Source organism: Coturnix japonica, chromosome 1 (genome assembly GCF_054131305.1).
Source record: "Coturnix japonica strain WE chromosome 1, WE-NBRP24, whole genome shotgun sequence".
NCBI lineage: Eukaryota > Metazoa > Chordata > Aves > Galliformes > Phasianidae > Coturnix > Coturnix japonica.
Window position 1 is genome coordinate 75,596,163 of NC_140663.1, and position 21,818 is coordinate 75,617,980.

The 21,818-nt window shown below is 39.2% G+C and overlaps 1 protein-coding gene across 18 annotated transcripts in view; it reads left to right on the forward strand.

Annotated features, from left to right (window-relative positions):
- The window catches only part of ZBTB20 (zinc finger and BTB domain containing 20), a 432,215-nt gene that overhangs the window by 138,624 nt on the left and 271,773 nt on the right, over nt 1-21,818 (forward strand). For 12 of the 18 annotated variants that reach the window (XR_014945328.1, XR_014945329.1, XM_085545034.1 and 9 more), the window contains 2 exons: nt 19,491-19,576; nt 21,459-21,534. The exons of 3 other annotated variants lie outside the window; for them this stretch is intronic. The gene's annotated coding sequence lies outside the window, so the exon portion shown is untranslated. Of the gene's footprint in view, nt 1-16,964; nt 17,039-19,490; nt 19,577-21,458; nt 21,535-21,818 lie in introns of those variants that run through there. 3 more of the 18 variants (XM_085545029.1, XM_085544992.1, XM_085545059.1) reach the window with 2 other exon arrangements.

Consider the following 21,818-nt stretch of genomic DNA (forward strand, 5'->3'; position numbering starts at 1 on the left):
AGTTAAGGAAATACTTTTCTACACGGCTACCTCTGCCTTTATTCTGATCATGCTTGCAATTCAAGAAGATACTTGTTTGCTGTGATATACAGGTCTATCATAGGAACTCTAAAGCTAGCTGTAGTAACGTAATGCTTGGCTCTATGGGGATTTGAAAGCCCAGAGGTAGCATCTTTGTCTAGTACTTAGGAAGTACTGAGGGCAAAGGGAAGAATCTCACTGGGTGAAGTGTGCTGCCTGGAGGATAAAGGTTTGGTGATCCTTCCACGGGTGCGGTTTCTTACCAGAAATTATATAATAAAAATAAGTATAATTTCAATTATACTGAAACAGAAAGGATCTTGTTCTCCTTTCTGTCATTACTGTCCTGCAGAATTTCAGATGTGTTAGGTAAATTTCACTCTATGAAATTATCAGCTGCTAAAACACATTTTATATCTCCCAATCCTTTCAGCAGCAGGAGGAAGACATAGATTTCCCATGGCTTCTGATAGTGGAAAACATTTCTGATGTCCCCGCATTGTCAGACTGTCAGAGGCACAGCTATGTGATTATCGTTATTGTTATTTAATTACATTTAAAAGCATTTACTTTCGAAAAATCTTTTACACTCTTTCTGTCATAATGTTTAGAATGTATCTATACCATACAGTAGTTATTCCTTAAGGCTCCTTATACCTAGAAAATCTTGTAAAAGAAATATTCTGTACAGTAAAGTAGACATTATTTAATGCTGAAATGATTCTTTGAGGCGCGTTGTGATTACACATGGAGGCTCTTGTGGAAGTCTAGAAGGGATGATGGACTTTTTCTTCTGACTTTTCCCTGATGAGATCATAGGAATCACAAACATCTGTTCTTACAGTACACTGAGTCTCACTGCTGTGGCTCCTTGACCTTTATCCCGCTGTCTGAATGGGATAGGACTTTACCTCTAACCCAATCCCTAATGCTACCCAGAGACAGTGGTAGATGACTGAAATTTGGGGTGGCAGGTAAACCTGGAATTGTTTTGTGAAGGTTGCTCAGACTATATTGGTTAGAAATTATTCCCCTTTCTCGCCTTATTCATCTTTACTATTATCTCACGGAACAGCTTTCTTCTGTAGAGCTGAGGAGAAACTGGCAAATTCCACGTGCAGTTCAGATAAACTGGTCCTCTGCGAGGCTGGGCTGTGCTCCCGCTTGTGATGAAACCAGGTGTAAAATCCCCAGTCCCTGCCTCGATCTGTTTTTTTCTGCTCCTCTTGACACTGATCTGCAAATGGAGACTCCCGTGCTGATAATTTCAATGTTGAGCTTTCAAAACTGAGTGCGTGCTGGCCTGTCTTTGTTTAAATTTAGAAAAATTGATGGAGCCCGTTCCACGTGTCTGAAATCCCAGTCTTCACACTTAAAACTAGCTCAAGCACTTGTCTGCCTCGATTGACAATAAAGATATATGGTATCCATTGTCCTTTAAGTAGGGCCTCCCATTATGTTAGTGGGATTTTTGCTACTGGCCCGTTTCTGTGTTTTTCTCCAGTTTACAATTATCTCTCTAATGTTAAGCTTCTTCCGTAGTTCATTCCTTAATGGCCACTTCCTGAAGAACTTTAGGTTATGGTAAAACGGCAGTTGGACAGAAAGCAATAAACTGTAAGAAGCTAAACAGAAAACGTTAATGCAAATCTTACCTAGTGCAAATTATAGGGGCTGCTGTTACACTCAGGTTTCTCTGCTTCCAGGCTTACTGTCACTGATCAGTTTACTAGTCCAGGCTAAAATGAGCTCTTCGCTGCCCTGTAGATCTCTATGAGAATAGAAGAAAACAAATTGTGTCCTCTTGCCTCTCTGCTCTCTCTACTTCATAACTACAACCCCAATTATCTTCTCAAAGAGAAGTTGTTTTCTTTAATGGGAAAAGGGTAACATATCACTACAATATCTTCTGAACATAGCTCTTGCCTGAGGATTTGGTGCAGCACAGAAGGTCATGTTTTACCTTCAGGCCCTGTACAAACAGGAGTAGCTTGCAGAGTGAGATAGCAAAATGTGAAATTAAAGAGGGGCAAACGTACATTTACTTTATATACAGTCACTTTATTCAGGCATGTTGTTTTTCTTTGGACTTTTAAAATAGAAGTTGTATCAATTAAAAATTTGTGAAGAGAAATCAGAGGGTTTGTTTGTATGTTTTGTTTTCTATCTATTGTGTGGCCTTGTTAGTTTTTACTTAGACGTTCATTACCTGTAAATCGTTGTGATGCGTGACACTGCATGTTAATCTGTTTCTTAAACTGGAAGGGGCACAGGTTTAGGAAAGGTAAAGGTTCAGTAGGTACTAAGGTAATGCTTAGTGACTGCTTCAGTGACACAGAACATAGTCTTTCTACAGGGACAAGTAATAATGCAAATACAAAAATATGGAACAATATAAGGGTTTACGTGGAAACTCTGATGGGTTCATTTTTGACTTTTCAATTCTGTGGAAAAGCCCAGTGTTGCTTCTTTTTGAATTCTGACTTTAAAAGGAAACAAGAAGTCAAACTTTCTGATTTTACTCGTATCTCTAAAATGCAACAAGAGGCTCATTAGCTTACTGGCAGAAGTAAAAGAATGCCCAAATTTTAAATCTCTAGACTCATTATATATGTGTGTGTGTGTGTGTGTGTGTGTGTGTGTGTGTGTGTGTGTGTATGGGATCTGTTGCATGTTTAAATGCTATAAGGATGAATCTTGCCATGCTACAAGCTGCATCTCTTTCTGGTTTTCCAACATTGTTTTTATATCCAGGTACATCCGATTTTCTGTATTCTGTTGGATTTCAAACAGAATTAAGGTCATCACCTCTCTCTTTGCTGACAAAGAGTACTATAATAGATAGATGAGTATTTGTTGTGAGTGCCAGGAGGAATGACTGTTTTGCGGACAGATATTGTAGTAGACGGAAGTATTGATTGGGTTTCATTGTAGTAAACATCGCCAGATGTTATCTCAGTGTGTACTGTTTATGTTAGTAAATAAATAAATCCTCCAGAGCACAATTATTCTCTATAATGTTTTTTCAAAAGTTTACTATTGTCTCCTTTTTTATGTCTAAGTGAACTTCCTCTGCTCTCTGTGCAGCTTGAGAAACTAATTAGAACATGTGAAACTGATTGCAAAGTACAAATCCCGATCTAGTCTCAGATACCATGTCAAGGCTGGGTCTGGAATCTGTATATGCTGACATCTTGTCTTTGGGTACTCTTTCTTCATCTGAAACCATCTCTTATAGGAAATATATGAACTTCCCCCCCTTACCCCCCACATACACTGTTTATGTTTATGCTGGTAAACACCTTGTCATGGTTAACACCTGTGTTCTCTGACTCTTGGCAGACTCTAAAAGCTGATGGGTCACTTGCTACACAAAATGATGATGAGGTTTCAACATGGGTGTAGTCTCTGAAGAAGACTGTTAAGTCCCAGTGCTTATAAGCTCAATGTGTTAGTTATTAAATAGGTTAAACCAGCTCTCAGAAGGGATCTCAGCTTCCTCAGAGGTTAAGACTCATGAGAGCCCAGATCTACTCTTCAGACTGTAGATGGACAGCATCACACTACATAGTAGTTCAGTGTGAGAGATGTGCAGATCTCCTGCTTCTGTGCTTTTCTAGCACTCCCTTTTTTCTTGTGTGGCAAGTGGCATGGTAGATTGAAGCATACTTAGGTTTTGAGTTCTCTTGGTATTATCTGCTCTCCCAGAAACACCAAGCAAGTTCACAAGAGGTTTTTGAAGTGTAGTTAGTACCCATAAAACTTCCTCTTAAATGAGAGCTGAAATTATCTACTGGGCATTCTGAGAGTGAGTTCTTTTTATTTTTGGTTAAATATTGGACTGAATATATTTGGTTAAATATTGGACTGAAGTACTGATCCTGTGCTTCAGTAGATTTAGCCATCTTGTAATTTATGACTTCAAGTAACGTGTATTTCCACAGACATCCAGGTTCCCTTGGCAAATTGGTTCACTCTGGAGATTCCCCAAAACAGACTTCAAACAGCTTCTGTAGGTTTAAAAAGATGCAATGTGTATATGAATTCTCTGCTGTGGACCAGCATTAATAACCTTACGTCTCCTAAGTAAAATAATCTTTCTCTATATCATATCTTAAGCTTTAACTCATATAGAAGATGTGCTTTCCCCCCACATTCTCAATATCATTATTGTCTGTTGTTTATGTGCCTTCCAGTTTATCAGCTGAATTTAACTGTAGTTATTCTCTGTATTTAGGTACCTTTAGAAATTCTTTCATTCAGTTTACTAGAACTTCTGTGAGGGAAGCATAAAAAAGTTGTATGTTTGTTTATGTATTTACAGGTATCCTTATAAAATTTGGCTATTCCTTTTAAAATATTCTGTGATTGTGGAAAAGGACCTTCAAACCCACATTTGTTCAATTAGGAAAAATGAATAGATAGCAAAGGAAGAGGAAAATATCTCAGCTTCTCACCTACTATTTCGTATTGTATCTGTGATGACTCTGAAAACATTGAAGAGAAGTACTTGTTTCCCCAGGTCCCTGAGTAGCATGAGGAATACTTGTCCATTTAAAATGCAGTTCTGTTCCTCATCTTGCTTCCCTTTGCATAAAGTGCACGTCCAAGCAACATCCATTGAAAGAACAATTTCAAGCTGCATGCAAACGTCTCATCAGCTGTGCATTTTTCCTGTTTCTAAGGAATAAAGATCATAAGTGTGAAATGAAACATAACAGGGAGGCACTGGAGTGCAGATCTGAAGGTAGAATTTGCATTGGCTACACTTCAGCACAGATGGTAGGAAATCTTAAATCTACTCTTGAGTCCTGAGACCTTTAGCCCCTCAGGTTAGCAAACATATCTAAGGGAGGAAACTGGTGTAAGTAGTTCCTGAGGGACTCCGATGATTTATACTCCTTAGAAGAAAGAGCCACTGGGAATATGCTTGAGCATCTCTGTTTTGTTGGCTGTAGTAGGATTTTTGTTTAGTGCAACAGCTTTCCTAATCATCAGTTAACCAGTCATGTCCGTAATAAAGTAAAAGGTACAGCACAACCCTCCTCAGGGTTAGTGTTCTGCAAAATTAAATGCCTCAATTGTTCCTCCCATCTAGGCAGGAGAAGTAGACCAAAGAATAACCAAAGCTTGTGGTTACTGTCTGCACCCCCTTTGATTTTAAGGGGTAAGGAATGTATAAACTTGCTGTGCATCCTCCTCAATAATTGTGATAGAAAACATCTGTGTAATTCTCCCATCCTCTGCTCTTGGCTCTGAAATGATACAGGGACTTACTATCAAACCAGAAGCTTTGAGGAAAATTTAGGACTCCTGATCTCTTGGAGAAACAGTTCATGTTTCAGGTAAACAGTACAACTCTTAGCTGATTTGATTACAGGGGGATTGGTTTGTTTTCTGCTTGATAGAGAAAGAGGTGTACTTCTCTGTTCGTGCTGCACATTCATATATACCAACCTTGTCTTTTAATGGTAAGTTTCCACAATAAGGTGGGAACTCATTCTCATGGACCAGTTTAGTTTTTTGGGATCTCTTACATCACTGTGTGCAGTGATGCTAGTTAATGTTCATTGAGGCAGTGGGTTTGTGATTCTGGTTCTTGGCCTAAAGTTGATTGAGATTCATTTAAAAAAATAAATAAATATCAAATCACAAAGCCACCATGGGAGTTTTATAGCTTCTGTGACTATCTCACTTGGGCTAGATTTGAATCAGCAATCAGGAGGTGAATGGTTTTGTTCTTATCCCACTGCCAATTTCCTGAGCTAACATAATCTGTATGTGTGTGTTACAAAATTTTATTTTCCAATCGAATGCATCCATCTTTTAAAAACAGGTTAAAAAAACAAAAGACAAAATGTAAAGGAAGTTTACCTTCCAAAATATACAGAGCAGTTATCAGGACTTTAAAACATACGTAAACATCAGTTCTTGCCAACTTAGTCATTACTAGGAGTTAACAACACGGGGGATTGATTGAGAGAATGATTGTTGCTGTAGAACGATGATTTAATAAGAGAATATCTGATAGATTTGACATGCTACATAAAATGTGCAGAACGGTTATTCTTTGGTAAATTGCAACTTTCGTTTGTACCCCTTACAGCCGTGTTTGTTCTGTGCCTTGCCACATTTACCTTCTTCCCTGTTATTCTCTTTCATTTCTATAAATCATTAGTATTCACCATTGTTAGACATGTCAGAAGAAAGGCACACACCATTTCCCTTCCCCTTCTTACCTTCTCTTCCACCCTCACCCAGTTTGTTTTCCTGTAGTCACCTACCAGCTTTGTTGTTCAGCAGGGCACTGCCAAATGTCTTGCTCCCCATTTTGAAAAGATGGCTACCGAGAAGTCCATTTCATTGCCTCTTGCTACTGCTTTCTTCATATGCACCCACTTCTCACTGTTCTGGCTGATTACTGTCTATCCATTGCTTAGTCCTAGCAACATGCCTGGCGCTTTATAAGTCAGAAAATAAAGGCTGTCTCAGCTGTTGTTTTACAGGACAAATAGATGAAAAAGCCCTTCTATTGTTTCCATCTTTATGGAGGAGCCAGGCTCTGTCCTATTTTTCCAGCAATAATTTACGAGATGTTAGTTTTTCTGAAATGCCCACTACCTCTGTCAGGATCCTATTGCAAGTGTTGCCAGCATGCTTAGTCTTTTGTAAAGCCTGGTGGTGTATGCAGGCCATGCTCAGGTAATAGGAATTACCTCGACCTAAGCTTTTATGCCCTTTTCCAGTATATATGGTATGCTGAAGTTGGAGTCTGAGCTAAAAATGCTCTTTTATTTGCTTCAGAAAAATGTGGGGCTAGCCTTGCTGCTTGTACTGTATGAATAATAATAATTAAAAAAATAATCCTAGAGTCTGATTACAACAAATAAATTCCGTAACACCCTCTGCACTATTTCTGTTGTTGTGCCAAAGAGCATAACATAAAATGACTGAGAATAACATCAATTCAAAACAACGGCACACAATAGTGAAATTTGACCCTAAGCAAATTAAAAAAAAACAACAAGGTTTAAAAGAAACAGGAGGAAAAAGGCAAAAATGGGACTGTGGACTGACATTACAAACAGTGTCATGAAACTACAGCCAGAGGTGTAAGCCTAGAAGAAAGAAAAAGAGAAGGGGGTTGGGGGGCGAGTTACTTATGAATCAGTACAACTGTGCTTTGTTCTGCATGAGTGTTTTAATAGAGCAAGTGTAATATAAGGATCAGGTGGGCTCGTGGGAATGGAACAAAAGGTTTTGTAAAATTAAAGCAAAATAATTATAGCTCTAGGTGTAGAGTGAGCACACTCCAGCAGTTGATAGCAGGAACCTGTTCAGAATGGAGAAGGGAGGAGGGAGAAAGATGCAGTTAGAAAGCTGTTTTGGTTTTGGTTTTGTTTTTTTCTTTTTTAGTATTTTTGTAAATATATGTACGCACATGCATAAACATACCTACAATAAACAAATGTATATATATATGTAGGTTAGCAAAGGCTTATAATCTGTGACAGTTGCAAACAACTTTAGAAGTGATTAATAATACCCTCACCCCAAAATGCATTAAAATGAAAATTTAAGGAATAGTCTCAAATGAATTAATTAGCCAAAAAAAAAAAAAAAATTAAAAAAAAATCACAGCAGATCGCTGTCTTTTCAGTGGAATAGGGGACTAGAGTGTAAAACAGATGCGATCCTATGATATGAGATTCAAGTATGTTCTTCCTGTAAAGCCCAACAAGCAATATATAGAAAGTGCTAAATGCACCAATTAATTAAACTCAATGTTACAGAAGTGGATGTGATCTTCTGGGTGCCACAGGAAGGATTTCAGCAATACATTGTGTTAGAGGATCTCCCACATTTGGACAAAGCATTATTGCAGCTCTCTTGCAGAGGAGCTGTTTCCTACCTAAATTTCAGAGCAGTTTTACCTGTAAGATGGCAGCTTGCTTGATCCTGAGGTGGCCTTGACGTGTCTGGATTTTTGCTTTTACTTTCCTCTACCATCTGTGTTTGTATGTATGTGAGTGCTAAGGATGCTGTGTAAAAGTAACTCTCTCCCCAAAAGAACTTCTGCCCCATGATCACAGCCCTTTTCGAGTTGTTGGCTGTCCTCAGTGATGTGACGGAAGAAATACTGGAAAGACACCACAGGTGTACATCTTTCTAAGTAAGTCATGCTAGGTTCAAAATGTTTGGAATCTGTTCCAGTTGTGGGCAGTGACTTCCAGACAAATCCCTTACTTTTCTTTGTGTGTATATGAAGAGAATTAATGAACACCGGTTGCCTTGCATGGCACCTATGGGTGAGAATAGGTTCCTTTCTTCCTGTACACTGTTATGTAGAGTGCTACAAGGAAAGCGAGCATAAATTGATGCATATGTCCTGTGGAAAGGATCTGGTTTTGTCACAGAGCCACAACAGCTTCCCACTGTGGTGGAAGGCTTGTGACGGGCACAGCTATTCCCACCTGTCCGCACCGCGAGAGGCAGGCAGGCTGCAGGAGGGAGGTTGTGAGGCGGCCACGAGCTGTGGTAGCAGGCCCAGCTACTACAGATGGCTGGCGCATGAGATAAAGCCCTGGCAAGGAAGGGGGCCGATCAGCCCACCTCCCACCACATTTCCACTTCTTCTGTCATCAGATTTCCCTTATTCAGAGTTTGCTCAGGGTAATTGTTCACAGACAATATATTTTTGTGCTCACGCTGTAATCAGAGGCTGTTGTCAGTTGGAGCAGAGCACATCTCTTAGGTGGTGCTTTCTGCCAGAACGTGGAGGCTGAGATCAGAGTGAAGCTTTACGAGCTCCATTTGGTGCTTTTTACTTCCGTCTTGTTTCTCTCTCTGCAGGGGATGTGAAACTAGATATGTCCTGTTTCCACAGCAGGGTTTTGGTTTATTTTGTTTTTCCATAGCATTTCATTTGGTGGCGCAAATCCAGGGGAGAGTGTGTTGCAGAGATGGATTTGAATGTCAGACAGAAAGAGTTGTGTTTAATAAACTCTTTGTTATAAATTATAGAAACTAGAGAGCAGGAGGCCTGTGTTTAATACAAACATTCTGTGGTTAAATTATCACTTTAAGCGTTTACCCCATAACATAAAGAGCGATGTAAAAAAAGGAAACTTTGCTAGAGGGGTTTCTTAAGGGTACGAAGCTGAAGACTGAAATTCCTTAGTTATGGGCAGTCATCTCTAACTCCTTCTGCCTTCTGTCTTTTATTTCCTCTGAAGCATAAATTGATTATCATATAATCCACCCTGAAATTGAGTTCCTAAATCTCCTCTTTGTTCCTATAAGAGTTCTGTGGCAATAGGAAAGATCGGGAGTGTTTAAGAATAACCAAAAATCCCATTTACCCCCCGATTGTTCAGTATTGTGTCCCACTTGTATTCCTGCTTCTGTCTTTCATCTTAGAGGTGGCAGCCTAACAAAATTCAACTGACAGTATGGGACTACTTGAAAGAAAAAGGCAAAAAAATAAACAAACCCCAAAACTGTAGTAGGCTTTTAGGAATAAATAATAATAATAAAAAAGGTGTTTTAGCATCATAATGTGGTACTTGAAGATGACAACCCAACATGCAAACAGTTGAATGTGCAGCTTCCCTTATATATAATGACTTCTGCTAATCTCTTGTGCTCACCAGCTTTTGAAAACTCCTTTCTGTTTCTATCATAGCATGAGTTACGTATCTGTGTTGATCTCATTTCAGAGTGATTTGTCAACATGAACCTATTGTGAAATTAAAGGTCAGTAGCAGGCCAGGCATTTGACAGGGTAGGCAATGCACACTGGAAAGGAAGAGGTCAGGAATAACACATCAAATCCCAAATCTTCAGATGTGCCTCATGAGTAGCGTGTTTTGCTCTTTAGGAACAGAGACGCTTCAGAGTGGAGCTCTCATTCACAACGAGACAATATGCCAGTATCTGTCACAGTCCAAGTCCTTGCAACACTATTGAAGTCAGAGAATTCAAGTCCCACATTTTTCAATTCTTTTAAGATCAACTCATTTTCCTTCTTTCTGTTCCAGTAAAGTTAGCATGCAGATATGCGCACACGTACATATATAGATGTACTGATTTTTGTTTTCCAAAGCATGGACGTAAAGTAATAAAAATAAAGCAGAATCATGTTAGTTTGTTTTTTTTCCATTTTCCTTTTGTTTTCTGGTAAAAGGTACTTCATAAGTAGTTTATATTCCAGCTTCATTTTCTTCCTTTCACTCTCTGCTAGGAACAAAGTCAAAAGGATTAAGACAGGAACAACCCCGTATTATATAATTCAATAAATAAGCAGTGTTCCAAAATGCACTTAAAAAAAAAAAAAAAAGAAAAGAAAAGAAAAGAAAAAAAATCCACTTTTGCTCAGAAAGAACTGATGCAATGCTATTCACATGTCCCTGCTTTCCTTCCATCTATTTTGGAATTCAATGAGCAGTAACGTACAGACAGAAGTAAAGACTGCTATCCTTTTCTTTGTTCTTTCATCTGACTCTCCTGCTCCCAGTCTGTAGAAGAGTGAATCCAGTCTGGCTAGAGAATTTGCACCTTGCTTTTCTCATAAGGAAGATGAAGTTTTTTTAGATAACAGTAGGGACAATTTCTGGTCTCATTGAAGTCATTGGCAGTTTTCCAGATGATTTGTTATGAGATTTGGCCTTGAGAAAAAGGATCAGTCACACTCATCTCCTTTTTATTCTGAACTAGAATGACCCATATCACTACCCAGTGATGGCTGCCTAGGATACTAGCAGTGAATTTTTGGAAAGTGATCAAAAGTTCAAATATATGCAAGAATGCATGAAACCCACTGTCTGAGCAACCAGAGAGAATGCAGTCGGCCTCAGCAAAATACATGATTAAATAGAACCAAATAAAGCTGGAAGCTTGTTATGAAAGATCATCTATATCCATTTTATTATTTGCCTGTAAAATATTATGTTAGGATGAGGCCTGGAACAGTCATTTCAAACCTAAATGTAAGTATGCATCTTCCTGCATTCTCTAAAATTTTTTGGTTGCAGAGCACTATAAATGGTGCAAAACAAAGTCTCTTTTCCAAGTTCCCTACAGTGAACAATTTAAAAACATTTAGTTTTAGCTGGTTTTAGGACTTTATGTCCTCAGAGAATAAATACTGCCCCTTTGATCTCTAGATATAAAAGTCACTGTTTCCCAGGAGCTGGAGAAGATCTGGGGCCCCGGAGCAGAGACAGAGACACAAAATGAGAGCCTGGCAGCTCTGGTCCATTCCCAGCATTGCTGCTGACTCCCAGTAATTGGGGAAAAAAACTATCAGTGATCCCCAGCAATCCCTATTTCTGAAATGAATTTAACTGTACTCATTTGTTTTAGCAACATTCATTAAGGAAGGAAACAAAGTAATGCCAGATAAATAGTCGGTACTCTCTGACCTTACCATTAACTTCTTCCACATTTGTATGAAAGCAGGTAGTCTGCAAAGTAAATTCACACCTGATTTTGTGCATCTGTGTCCTTTGCGGTGCCCATTCCTATGGGAGAGGAGAAGATGAAAAACAATACTCGAATCCAACAGTTTTCCCTGTGTATTTGGAGGGGAGATGCAGAATGCGGGATGGCAGGTCAAAGAGAATATAAGATTGCATTACAATACAGCGGTGTCTGCATTTGAAAGCATTTCACTAACGTGTTGTTATCCAGAGTTTTCCCTTTCAACATTTCTTGTAGGAGGTGAATTTTCCAGTTGGTTTGACTTTGCTGTCAAAAAAGTCAAGCTAATTTTTTTTCTTTCTTCTGATTAAGTGAATAAAATGTTAAGAGTAATTAAGCCAAGGATCTGTGGGGTTTTTTTTTCCCTCTTTAGTTTCTAACCTAATAAACAAACTGCTTGTACCCATCTTCATAGAGAGATTTCAAAACCACTACTGAAAGTATACTGTAAAAACACCCTTTCTCACTTGAGAGACAAAATCGCTTTGATGACCCTCAAACCTCGTGTGTTAAACTCACAAGCAGAAATCATGTTTTTCATTATTCCTGTTACCTCAAGGTTACTTCAGGGCTAAGGTTTCCTGTGAAGATCAAACAAGAGTTGTGTTGTTTTTTTTCTATCCTGTCTTGCACATCCTCACTTATGTCCAGATTATGCCCTCTGAAGGTACTAAGCGGCAGTCTCTGTGGCCTTGGAGCTGGAGGGAGGATTGTTTGGTGTTTTAAAGGCTCTGATCAGCAGACCAAGAGGAATCTGGTTCTTTTCTCATTTCTGGCTCTGTAACCTTGGAAAAGTCAGTATGTCTGCGCCAATGTTCCCCGGCTGCAGAGGGCAAGGGGATGCTATTTCCTTGCAGCATAGGTCCTTTGAAGATGAACTTGCTCTTGGAAATTGATAATAAGCATCAGAAAATACATATGTTGATCAGGTCCCCTGCATGTGCCCTGAGTGGGGATGTTTTCCTGCCGTTGCGCTGTCCTGGATATCTACCATGCTTACGGGCAGTCTGTGCTCATTGCTGTGTGTACCTTGTTAGCGGCTGCTTTAGGAAACTTTTGCTTCTCCCTCCACTTTTTCCCCAGCTGTTGAATAGGGCTGATGACATACAAGAGAGTTCTGCACGCTTCTCTCATGCTTGAGGGTGGTCTTGCCCAGCCTGACTTAGTACTTTGGAGTTTTCAATCCCCTTTTTAGGGAGAAAGGAGTTGTTTTAGAGCTCTAATGTTACATTTTTTCCAATATTTATTTTCTGCAAATGTTCATGTTCCCGATGAACTTCTTTTTGAAATGTTTTGCTGGAGCCTTATCCACATAGTCTGATCATATGTGCCCCAGATATAAACAGGAAGAAAAGGTTTCCAGTTCCATCTGCTGCAGTCTAGAACAATTTTATCCACCATTTGCTGAGGGAAAGCAATTCTGATTTAAAGGGCATGTAAGCTGTGTTATTAGTCTGATAGGATAATGTATTACATTCTTTTTTCCTGGTAGTTGTTTAAACCTGACCTGAAAGTAAGTGCAATGCAAGAGCTGTAAGTAAAGATGTAAAGAAACTGAAAAAAAAGAAAAAGAAAAAAGCTCAGAGCTGGAATTTACATTAATAGCATAAACTGAGCACCTGGATAGTTGGTTAAAATCCCTCCAGAATGAATCTTTGACCAAACACCCAGCCAGCTCTTTTCCAGCAACTTTGAGCAGAGGTAAATGGGAAACCCAACAAAACAAAAAACAAAAGAACACCCAGCCAATTCATGGATGCAACTGCTTCAGGGGGACCCCAATTCCTTTACCACTTGGTAACAGTGTAGACTGTCCAAGTGGCTCCTACTGCTGGCCAGCCAGCTGGAGCACTCTCTCCTTAAGCTGGGCTGCCGACAGGCGTAACTCTGTAAATTTGGTGTTGGTAGCAATGGATTCCGGCAGAAGGAGCTCAGGGTTGTGTCAGGGTCAGCAGCTGGCCTGTGGATTTCAGTAGGTATTAACTGGATAAAGGCACAGCATCTAGCACCTGAATTTTAATTCTCCTGGGCCCGTTGAATCCTTTGTTACTCGCTTATCGTTCCTAAACATGGATGGCATTTGCTGGATGTGTTTGCCTTTTCTTTAAGTTTCCTATTTTGAGTTCTGTTTTACTCTTTTGTAGCAGCTGGAAGTGCCCAGCTATAGCTGGCATGTGGCAGTGACCCATTGTGTGTAATGCTGAGAGCCAGAACCGTGAGGATATGGGTTGGAGGTACTGGTACCACCAGCCTTTGTGACCCCCTCCCAGAAAGCACCAAGGCGTGCTGAGAGGCACGCTGAGAGTGATGTTTCTTGCAAGAAACCACCAGAGGAAACCTGTTTAATTTTAGAAAATGAACGTACTTTTGAAACTGAAAGCAAACAGGGAGCTTCCACCAGAGAGAATACCAAAAGTGCATCTAAAAAGTTACAGTCGTCACGTATCCATTTGTCTGTCCGTTCCTAATTTAGGAGCAGTTTCTTGCCAGAAAGCACCCTGTTAGAGGCAGGGCCGCACGGAGCCCCGCTGCCGAAGCACAATGCCAGGCAGTGAGGAGGGGCGGCCGTGCTTCGCTGTCGGCCCCCGGGGGACGGCTGTGAAGGAAGGAAGCAGATCACAGTGTGTGAAGTCTGAGAAGTGACAGCGTTTTGCACTCAAGGCAACTGCACGAGGTTACCTGAGGACAGTGTCTGGCTCTGCTAGCTGATTGCTTTGAGCCTTCAAAAATCCAGTTAATGGGGGCACCTCTGAAGCAAACCAGATATCCCGTTTTACCGTGCAGTCCCTGTTGAGAAGAGTATAATTTTACATTAATTACACCGGATAAGTAAGAATTTGTTATGTTCCGACTTGATCCAGTAAATTCCCATTTAACCCAGTTGTCCCTATTAAGTGTGTCAGCTCTCCTTTCAAAAGCTCCACTGTGCAAAGACAAATTAGTGTATTAATGTGAAAATGCGCACTTTAAGACAACAAAAATTAGGAAACCCTTATCCTTCCTTTTCAGAAAGAATTATTTATTATGGAACATTACAACGAACTCTGCTTACAGTTGTTTATAAAAATCAAATTTATTTTTTCTTCACGCTTTTTATTTCCTCACTTCTAAGCCTTAACAGAATTCCAACTTGTCACTTTCGTTTTCATTAATGTACTTTCATTTTCTCTAATGTACTTTCATTTTGTCTAAAGTTGATTTAAAGTTTCATTTTCAGATTCTCACATAAATATTGAAGGGAAAAAAATGACCTGGAAGTACCTCCTAAGACTCATCTACTCTTTTCTGCTCTCCTTAAATTATACATAGAGTATACCAGACAATAGCCAGATCTAATTCTGAACTACTTTGTCAGTTTAAGTTCAAGCCTTGGGGAGAGCCATCCGTTTATCTTGCACGTAGATAGTACGTAACTCCATTCAACCAAAACTGAGTGTATTTTTCAAGACCTTCCCATTGGAGCACAGGTCCATTGCTATCCTATTGAAACCAAGAAAAGCTGTCTTTTATTCTGCCCTTGGATAAGTGATAGGTCCTAAGTGGACACCTAGAAATTCTCCTGCTTTTAGGAGGATTAACCATCAAGTGTATTATGCTTTTAGAATTTTCACAGGAAAGTCAGGCTTAGGGAAGAACAGAGCAGTGGAGTTTTAGTGTTTTGTGTGTGTGTGTGTTTGATTATTTTTAACCTTTCACATGCTATTTGTTTTGTCATCCTATTTCACTTTTGTTAAATGGTGTCTTGCGTGCAGAAGGTGGTCTCGGAGCTCAAAGATCTCCTTGCAGTTTGGCAGGTGGGTTTGGAGAGGAAAGTTAAATAATTTCTGATGTGAAATAACAGTCAGTTTGGGACGTGGCACTTTGAGATATGCGTACAATAATCTCAGAGAAGTCTGGATTGCTTTAGCACGTTATTCACTTGTTGCTCTTTAGCGTCTGATACATGGGGTACACGCAAAATAAATGCATTATACGCACAAAATAAATGCATTTTATTAAGAATGTTTGATAGCTCTGGTGCTGTTCTTGCTCAGAATGTGATATTTTAGAGTGCATGTTTGTATGCAAGGAATTATTGTTGCATTTTGTCATGTGATGGTTAGAATACGGGGAAAATGTGTTTCTGCAATATCACCGCAACATATAAAACACACGTGGTAATTCTAAATGTAGTAAAGTGTCCATGACATGATGTTAATCGTCAGTCTTTGGCTCACCAGTTGTTTTCACTCATGTAAGAAGTAACCAGACCCAAACTGACTCTGAAAGGTGATCCATTTCTATCTTAAAATGGATTTAAATGGAATCTTTCTGATGCCAGTCGGTCCCAAGTGGGTCATTTAATTTTTTTTCCTGCTGCTCTCTACCAGCGTGTTCTTGTTTTGTATTTCAGAACCTGGATTTTCATTTAGCAATTAATGTGGGTGATTCAAGTCACTCCTTCTGTATTTTATTAATTTTTTGCCAAATATAGTAGGCTGTTTCTCAGCCTACTGTTGATTGAGCAGAATGGGGCTTGCCTACACAAAATTTCTTAGGAAATACAAATTGCACATCCAGATTTTTAACTACACCCACTCCCCCCATTATTGCAAGGTGTTAATCTAGTTGTATGATGCTGCCTGCACAGATGCATACCCTCCTTAAAAATAGGTTATGTGCCTAAATCTTTGAGAGAACTAGAATACTGAATTTTTCTAGGTCTTGGTGCTCGCCAAATATTTAGCTCTTGTGATTTTTGTAACAGTTTTTGTGAAGGCTTTTCCATGCTTTTAAAAGGTGCTTTTAGTAATTAGTTTAATCCTGAAGTGCAGCCGAGTTCTTTCACAGCAGAAGCAACTCCTAATTTTAAAAGTGATTTTAAATTTACACATATCCATTTTAACGGTACGTTTGACTCGAGTACTTCTTATCCAGAAATCTACCCTGGAGAAAATGTTTTTAATCAGGTTAAAATGGAGGCAAGATAGGAAAAAAAAAGAGAGAATATGTTTGCTGTGGCTTGACTGCAGCAGTGCTAATGAGCTCTGCTCTAATACATGGAGGAACATATGGCCCCCATCTGAATACAAACTGGACACAAAGCAGTAATTCAGCTGAGATGTCCTGAATATTGTAAACTGGGTGAATGTGGTTGAAGGTGTTTATAAACGGTGGCTGAATCCCACACACTGACTCACTGCCTTCTAATGTCCGGGGCTCAAGGTGCTGTTTGTAAGAGTATAGAAAATGGCCAGAAGAGGGAATTCTTAATTAATGCTAACAAAATAGCTAACTGAAGTGTTATGTTATGAAGAAAAGACTTCTTGTGCTCATGACGCAGCAAGAGACGGATTATGGAGAGGGCGAGTTAGGAGAAGAAAAATCACAGGACAAGCAAATTGAGTATTTACTGGCAAATAATTGCTCTCTTAAGCTGTGGCTCTCTTCCTAAATTCTTGGCATTCCTGAGCACCAGAACTGTATTTTTTAAAATGCATCGTTACAGAGCAGATGCAAAAAAACCCTCAAAGGCTGGTATAACAGGCTTGTGCAGGTAAGACTGTGTGTTACTGCCTCTATTTCTTCTGAAGCTTTAGACTGACCGTTGCTTACGGACAGAATGCTGCTTTTTTTCTGTTCTGAAGGAACTGATATTTTAGTTTCACAGCTATATTCTGTCTGAAAGTTAGGGAACTGGAGATAGTCCTCTAGGTTGCAGTGCATGCTTTTGTGTCAGCTCAGATGTTCCGATGTGCATGAAAACAAAACAAGCTTTTAGGAGTCCAGTTTTATTTAGTTTAATTGGGTTCTGGCTTTTCTAGAAGTGCCTCTACTTAAAAAAATCTATGCAGCGATTGCATGTGGGCAGAAACATGCCTCTGTGTGCTTGCATTTCTTGGTACGGTTTGATTTCCACAAAGGAAGATTTTGGGAGATTGTATAGGGACAGAACTTTTCCAAAACAACTCTCAGAGTCTGCCCACATCCATATGTATTCCCTAGGTGTGGCTCTCCAAGGAAGTGAGATTTCTGGAAACTCCTCTGTTTGCATACCTGTCTCCGATTCCTTTAATCTTTTGAATATAGACACTTACAGCCAACTTTGATGGGAAAAAGTGGCCAAGGTACCGAAGCTTCAAAATGCTTTCTGGAAGTGGGCAGCTCTTTAAAGGAGAAAAACTCTTTTAATGATACCACTGAGGGAAAGGCTGCCTCACCATTTTACCCAAAATTATGCATCAGAGACCCCGCATGGACAGAAATCCATATAAGACAGCAGGTACTTTTGGCTCCCTGTGAATTGGCTCAACTTCATGGAGAATTTGATTTTTTGTTTATTCCACATGCAAACTTCATTTTGTGGTACTGAAAAGATCTGTTAGCCTGTCCTGTGGAGATCTGTAGTTAAGAATACTCTGTCTTAAATGGTTCTTTTTCACATCTTAATCACCAAATAACAAGACAGTATCATTAGCATGTTTTGTCATGCCTACAAACTGTTCTTCCTTTCTGCCCCCACTTCATGATGCACATTAAAAGCAATGGCCAAAACCATCTCACTTTCCACAAGTAAATAAAAGTAGTGTGTCCCCATGAAGAGTATAAATGTATTCTGTTTTACAGAGATTGGATTTTGGTTGTACCAGCCCTGTCGTATGGGGTATCCCAGCTGAACACTTGACTGATGAGCTTTCAGACCCCACTCTAGAAAGCCACCCAGTAAGCATTACAGAACCCAATATCTGGTCCTTCAAGAACAAATTGCTGAGTTCCTAGTGATTAGTAATAGTGATTTAACCTCTCCCACGGGGGCGGTTTCTCCTTAGAATGTATCAAACTGAAGTTGGCTTATGTCTTTAAACACAGGCAGCTCTCAGTCCTCATACCTTATTGTACCACAATTGTGGATATTCTGTTTATTGACTACTATGCCACTTATTTCTGTAATTATGTTTATAATGATTGTAATGGTTCTTTATTATTGTTATTAATATTATGGCAATAATTAGTACTTTTTAAACTCTCAAAACCTCTTGGCCCTTGTGATGTCTTCGTGCAGAGTCCTGCAAGTTAATTATATAGTATGTGGATAAAAAAATAATAATCCTTTTATTGGTTTTAATGTTCTGTCTTTTAGTTTTAATGACTGTCCCTTCTTTTCTTGGGAGGTCAGATTTATTTTATTTTCTCTGCGCAGTTACATTTATATCACATCTCCTATATTCAGTCTTTTTCATTTTCTCTGTCAGTTTGAAGATATCTAAACTTTTTGCATATGGAAAGCTCTTGGGGGTTTTAATGAGTCTTTTTACTCTCTGAACCCTTTTTGTTTCTTTTACATCATATTTGAGGCAAGGTGATCAGGGTTGACAGCGAAATCCGGAGGGACGGCATAACACTAACTTACGTATCAGCATTTACAGTGTTCTTGAAAGAATTTCCTTTGGAGCACCAGTCTGTGTGAGGTGCTGAGTGATCCTCACAATTGCTGTTTCCTATGTCTGAGCTGAGTGCTGTGAAATCATCATGTGTTGTGAGATGAAAGCGGTGTGAGTTATTTCTTTATCTCCAGTATTGGGAAAGGCTAGCGAGAGAATCCTGTGAAAAGTTTTTCAAAGTCAAAAGGGAGATATGTGGAGAAGGATCATTGTACCTTGTGTATTGTAAACTGGAAGGATTCCACAAGATGGTGATGGCTGACATCAAAAGGAAGTACAGCTTGTTCTGTGGCTTCTAGACCATCTGCAACTGACGTGGAAGAGATGAGAGGATGCCAAACAATAGCACAATTGTGATATAGTGGAAGTATGAATCAGGCATTGGTCTACCCTTCCTGGAAAACAGAGTCTAAGCCTGGGACTGTTCCTAGGAAGGCACACAGAGTCTTCATTTGTTTGAAAGAGATAAATTTTAGGCACTAATTCAAGACCAACAATCGCATTAACATGTCTGGATCAAGCTATTTCCAGTTTTGATTGTCAACTTTTATCTTTTTGTTTCTGCAGATTTATAGAGGCATGTTATAGAAATATGTATTAAGAAGTCCCTGGGTCCTAGGAGAACATATCAAGTTGACTCTGGCTAGAAGCAAGTGAGTTTTATTCCTGTTTCTTTCAGTTCATTCACCCCTTTTCCATTCACTTCTTGTCACGTACTGCTTTCACCTAATTTTCTTTTCCTTATTAAAAAAAGTTCTGACTGACCTGGTACACTTTAATATGATATAGATGATCATCATGAAGGTGATAAAGCATACTACAGTGCCTTCTCTCTTGTCCAAGAGATAACATAGGTTTCAAAAAGCAGATGGCTGACTAGAGAGCCCTGAGATATCAAAGACCTAACAGGTGCAGATACCAATTCAGCTTCTGCAATGCAAGGAATTTGTATTTCTCATAAAAATCAGGAAAAAAAAAACAACCAACCAACCAACCAAACAAACAAACAAAAAATCCCAAAAAACAGTGAAAGAGTGAACTCAAAGTGTCCAAATACATACATTTTAAAATATTATTTATGGTAGATGATGCATTTGTATGCCAGAAGTAGCAATCCATTGCTTAGAAGGTAAGTTTTGTAGCTAAAGCAAAGTGCTGAAAGGTAGAGACTACATTGAATTCTTGTGGTCATTGACCAGCTGAGTAACTTGCAGAACACTCCCAGTGTCTGTTTCTTGCACCAAAGCAAAACTCTCTATAGGAAAAGGTGTTTTGCTGCTGAAATGCTAGATACTGAAGTGGCTCAAAATGTGTTTCCAAAATGTATTTAATGTATCAAGAAAAACAGCACATGTAGGTCATTAGGAGAAATCACACCACTACCAATATCTCTTTCTATTCCTCTCCCCTCTTTCTTACATGTTTAATATGGGATTATCACAAAATATAGCCAGTGGCTACAGTTGGTTAAGGAGCTATGTGCACACTTTTTCAATTCTTTGTATTTTGACAGTCATGGTCTTCTCTGAGCTATCGATAACTTCAGATGCAGTTTATTTGCATGTTTGTTCATACTACCATAAATCCTGCTTTGGAATGAAAATGGCTGAGGAATCTAAATGCGTCATTACTAATAATATAATTATTAAAGTCATTAGGCTTTAATTTTGTGATTTTAAGCTTGAGCAGTCCAACTGAAATCTGTGGTGCGTGCTTATTGAATCAGTGCCATAGTGCAGGACTGGGAGACCTTCGTTGTCAAAGGTGGCTTTAAACACACTGAATCCTGGGATACCAGGGCACTTTGAAGTGGTTTTGCTTTTCCATAGACATCAGTAGGGTTATCCATGCAAAAGCAAGTAGTTTATACAAGATGACAAAATGACTCTTAGGTTGGTGGTGGAGAAAAAGATAAAGGTCTTAACTACTGACTTTCTGGTATGAGTACTAGAAAATAAGGTCTTTTAATTCACAGCAAAAATAAGGTGAGGGAAACCAAGAAGATAACTATTCAGAATTTTGGCTAGTAATAAGAAATTAGGATAGGGCAAATAATGAACACGAGCCTTACTGCCCTGGCACTGAAGCCTTTACATTTTAGATTGCAGTGAAAGTGTTTCTATATTTGGTCTATTAGAAAAAAAAAATCACAGTAATTCCGGTCACATTTTTAAAAGCTATGAATACAGGTATGAGAGAGTATTATAGATAAATTATCTGATAAGGAAGTTTTTCCCAGACTTACAAAATCTGTATTATGTCATATCCACAGTTTTTCCATAAAAAGATTTTTCCACTAGTCGTCAGCTTGGAACAGCATTTATAGAAGTTGGAAAAACAAGTCATGATACTTATAAAAAACACTGTGAAAAGTTAAAATGAAAGCTTCCTGAGGAGTTGATAGAAAAGAAAGTAATGGGGAGATTTTTTCTGCTTTTGTGTAAAAGGTGGGAGTGTTGACTGGAGATTACTATAGCCAACTGCAAATATATGAAACTGTTAGAGAAAAGATTTCTCTCCTGTTCCTATTTTCAGACAAATTACCTTCGTGGTCCTGGTCCTTTGGTTCCACGCAATTATCGACTGAGCTGAAGGAGATCTCCCTATAGCTGTGAGTAGTAATGAGGCTTTAGCATTTCTTTGCACACTGCTGCCGGAGAGTGAACCCTCTCTCCAGAAGGCTCACCTTTTCATTACCAAGGTGTCATTTCTTTTCTGCATATTTAAAGCACTGCTTGTGTTACTATACAATCCCTTCACTGTGGAGTAACTGAAAATTCAAGCTGACATAAGTACCAGCAAGCTTTTTTAACCTTGGAAGTGAAAGGTGGCCATTGACAGGCAGGAGCTTTGAAAGACAGGAGAAGAATGGATTCGTTTTGGATTGTAGTCAGA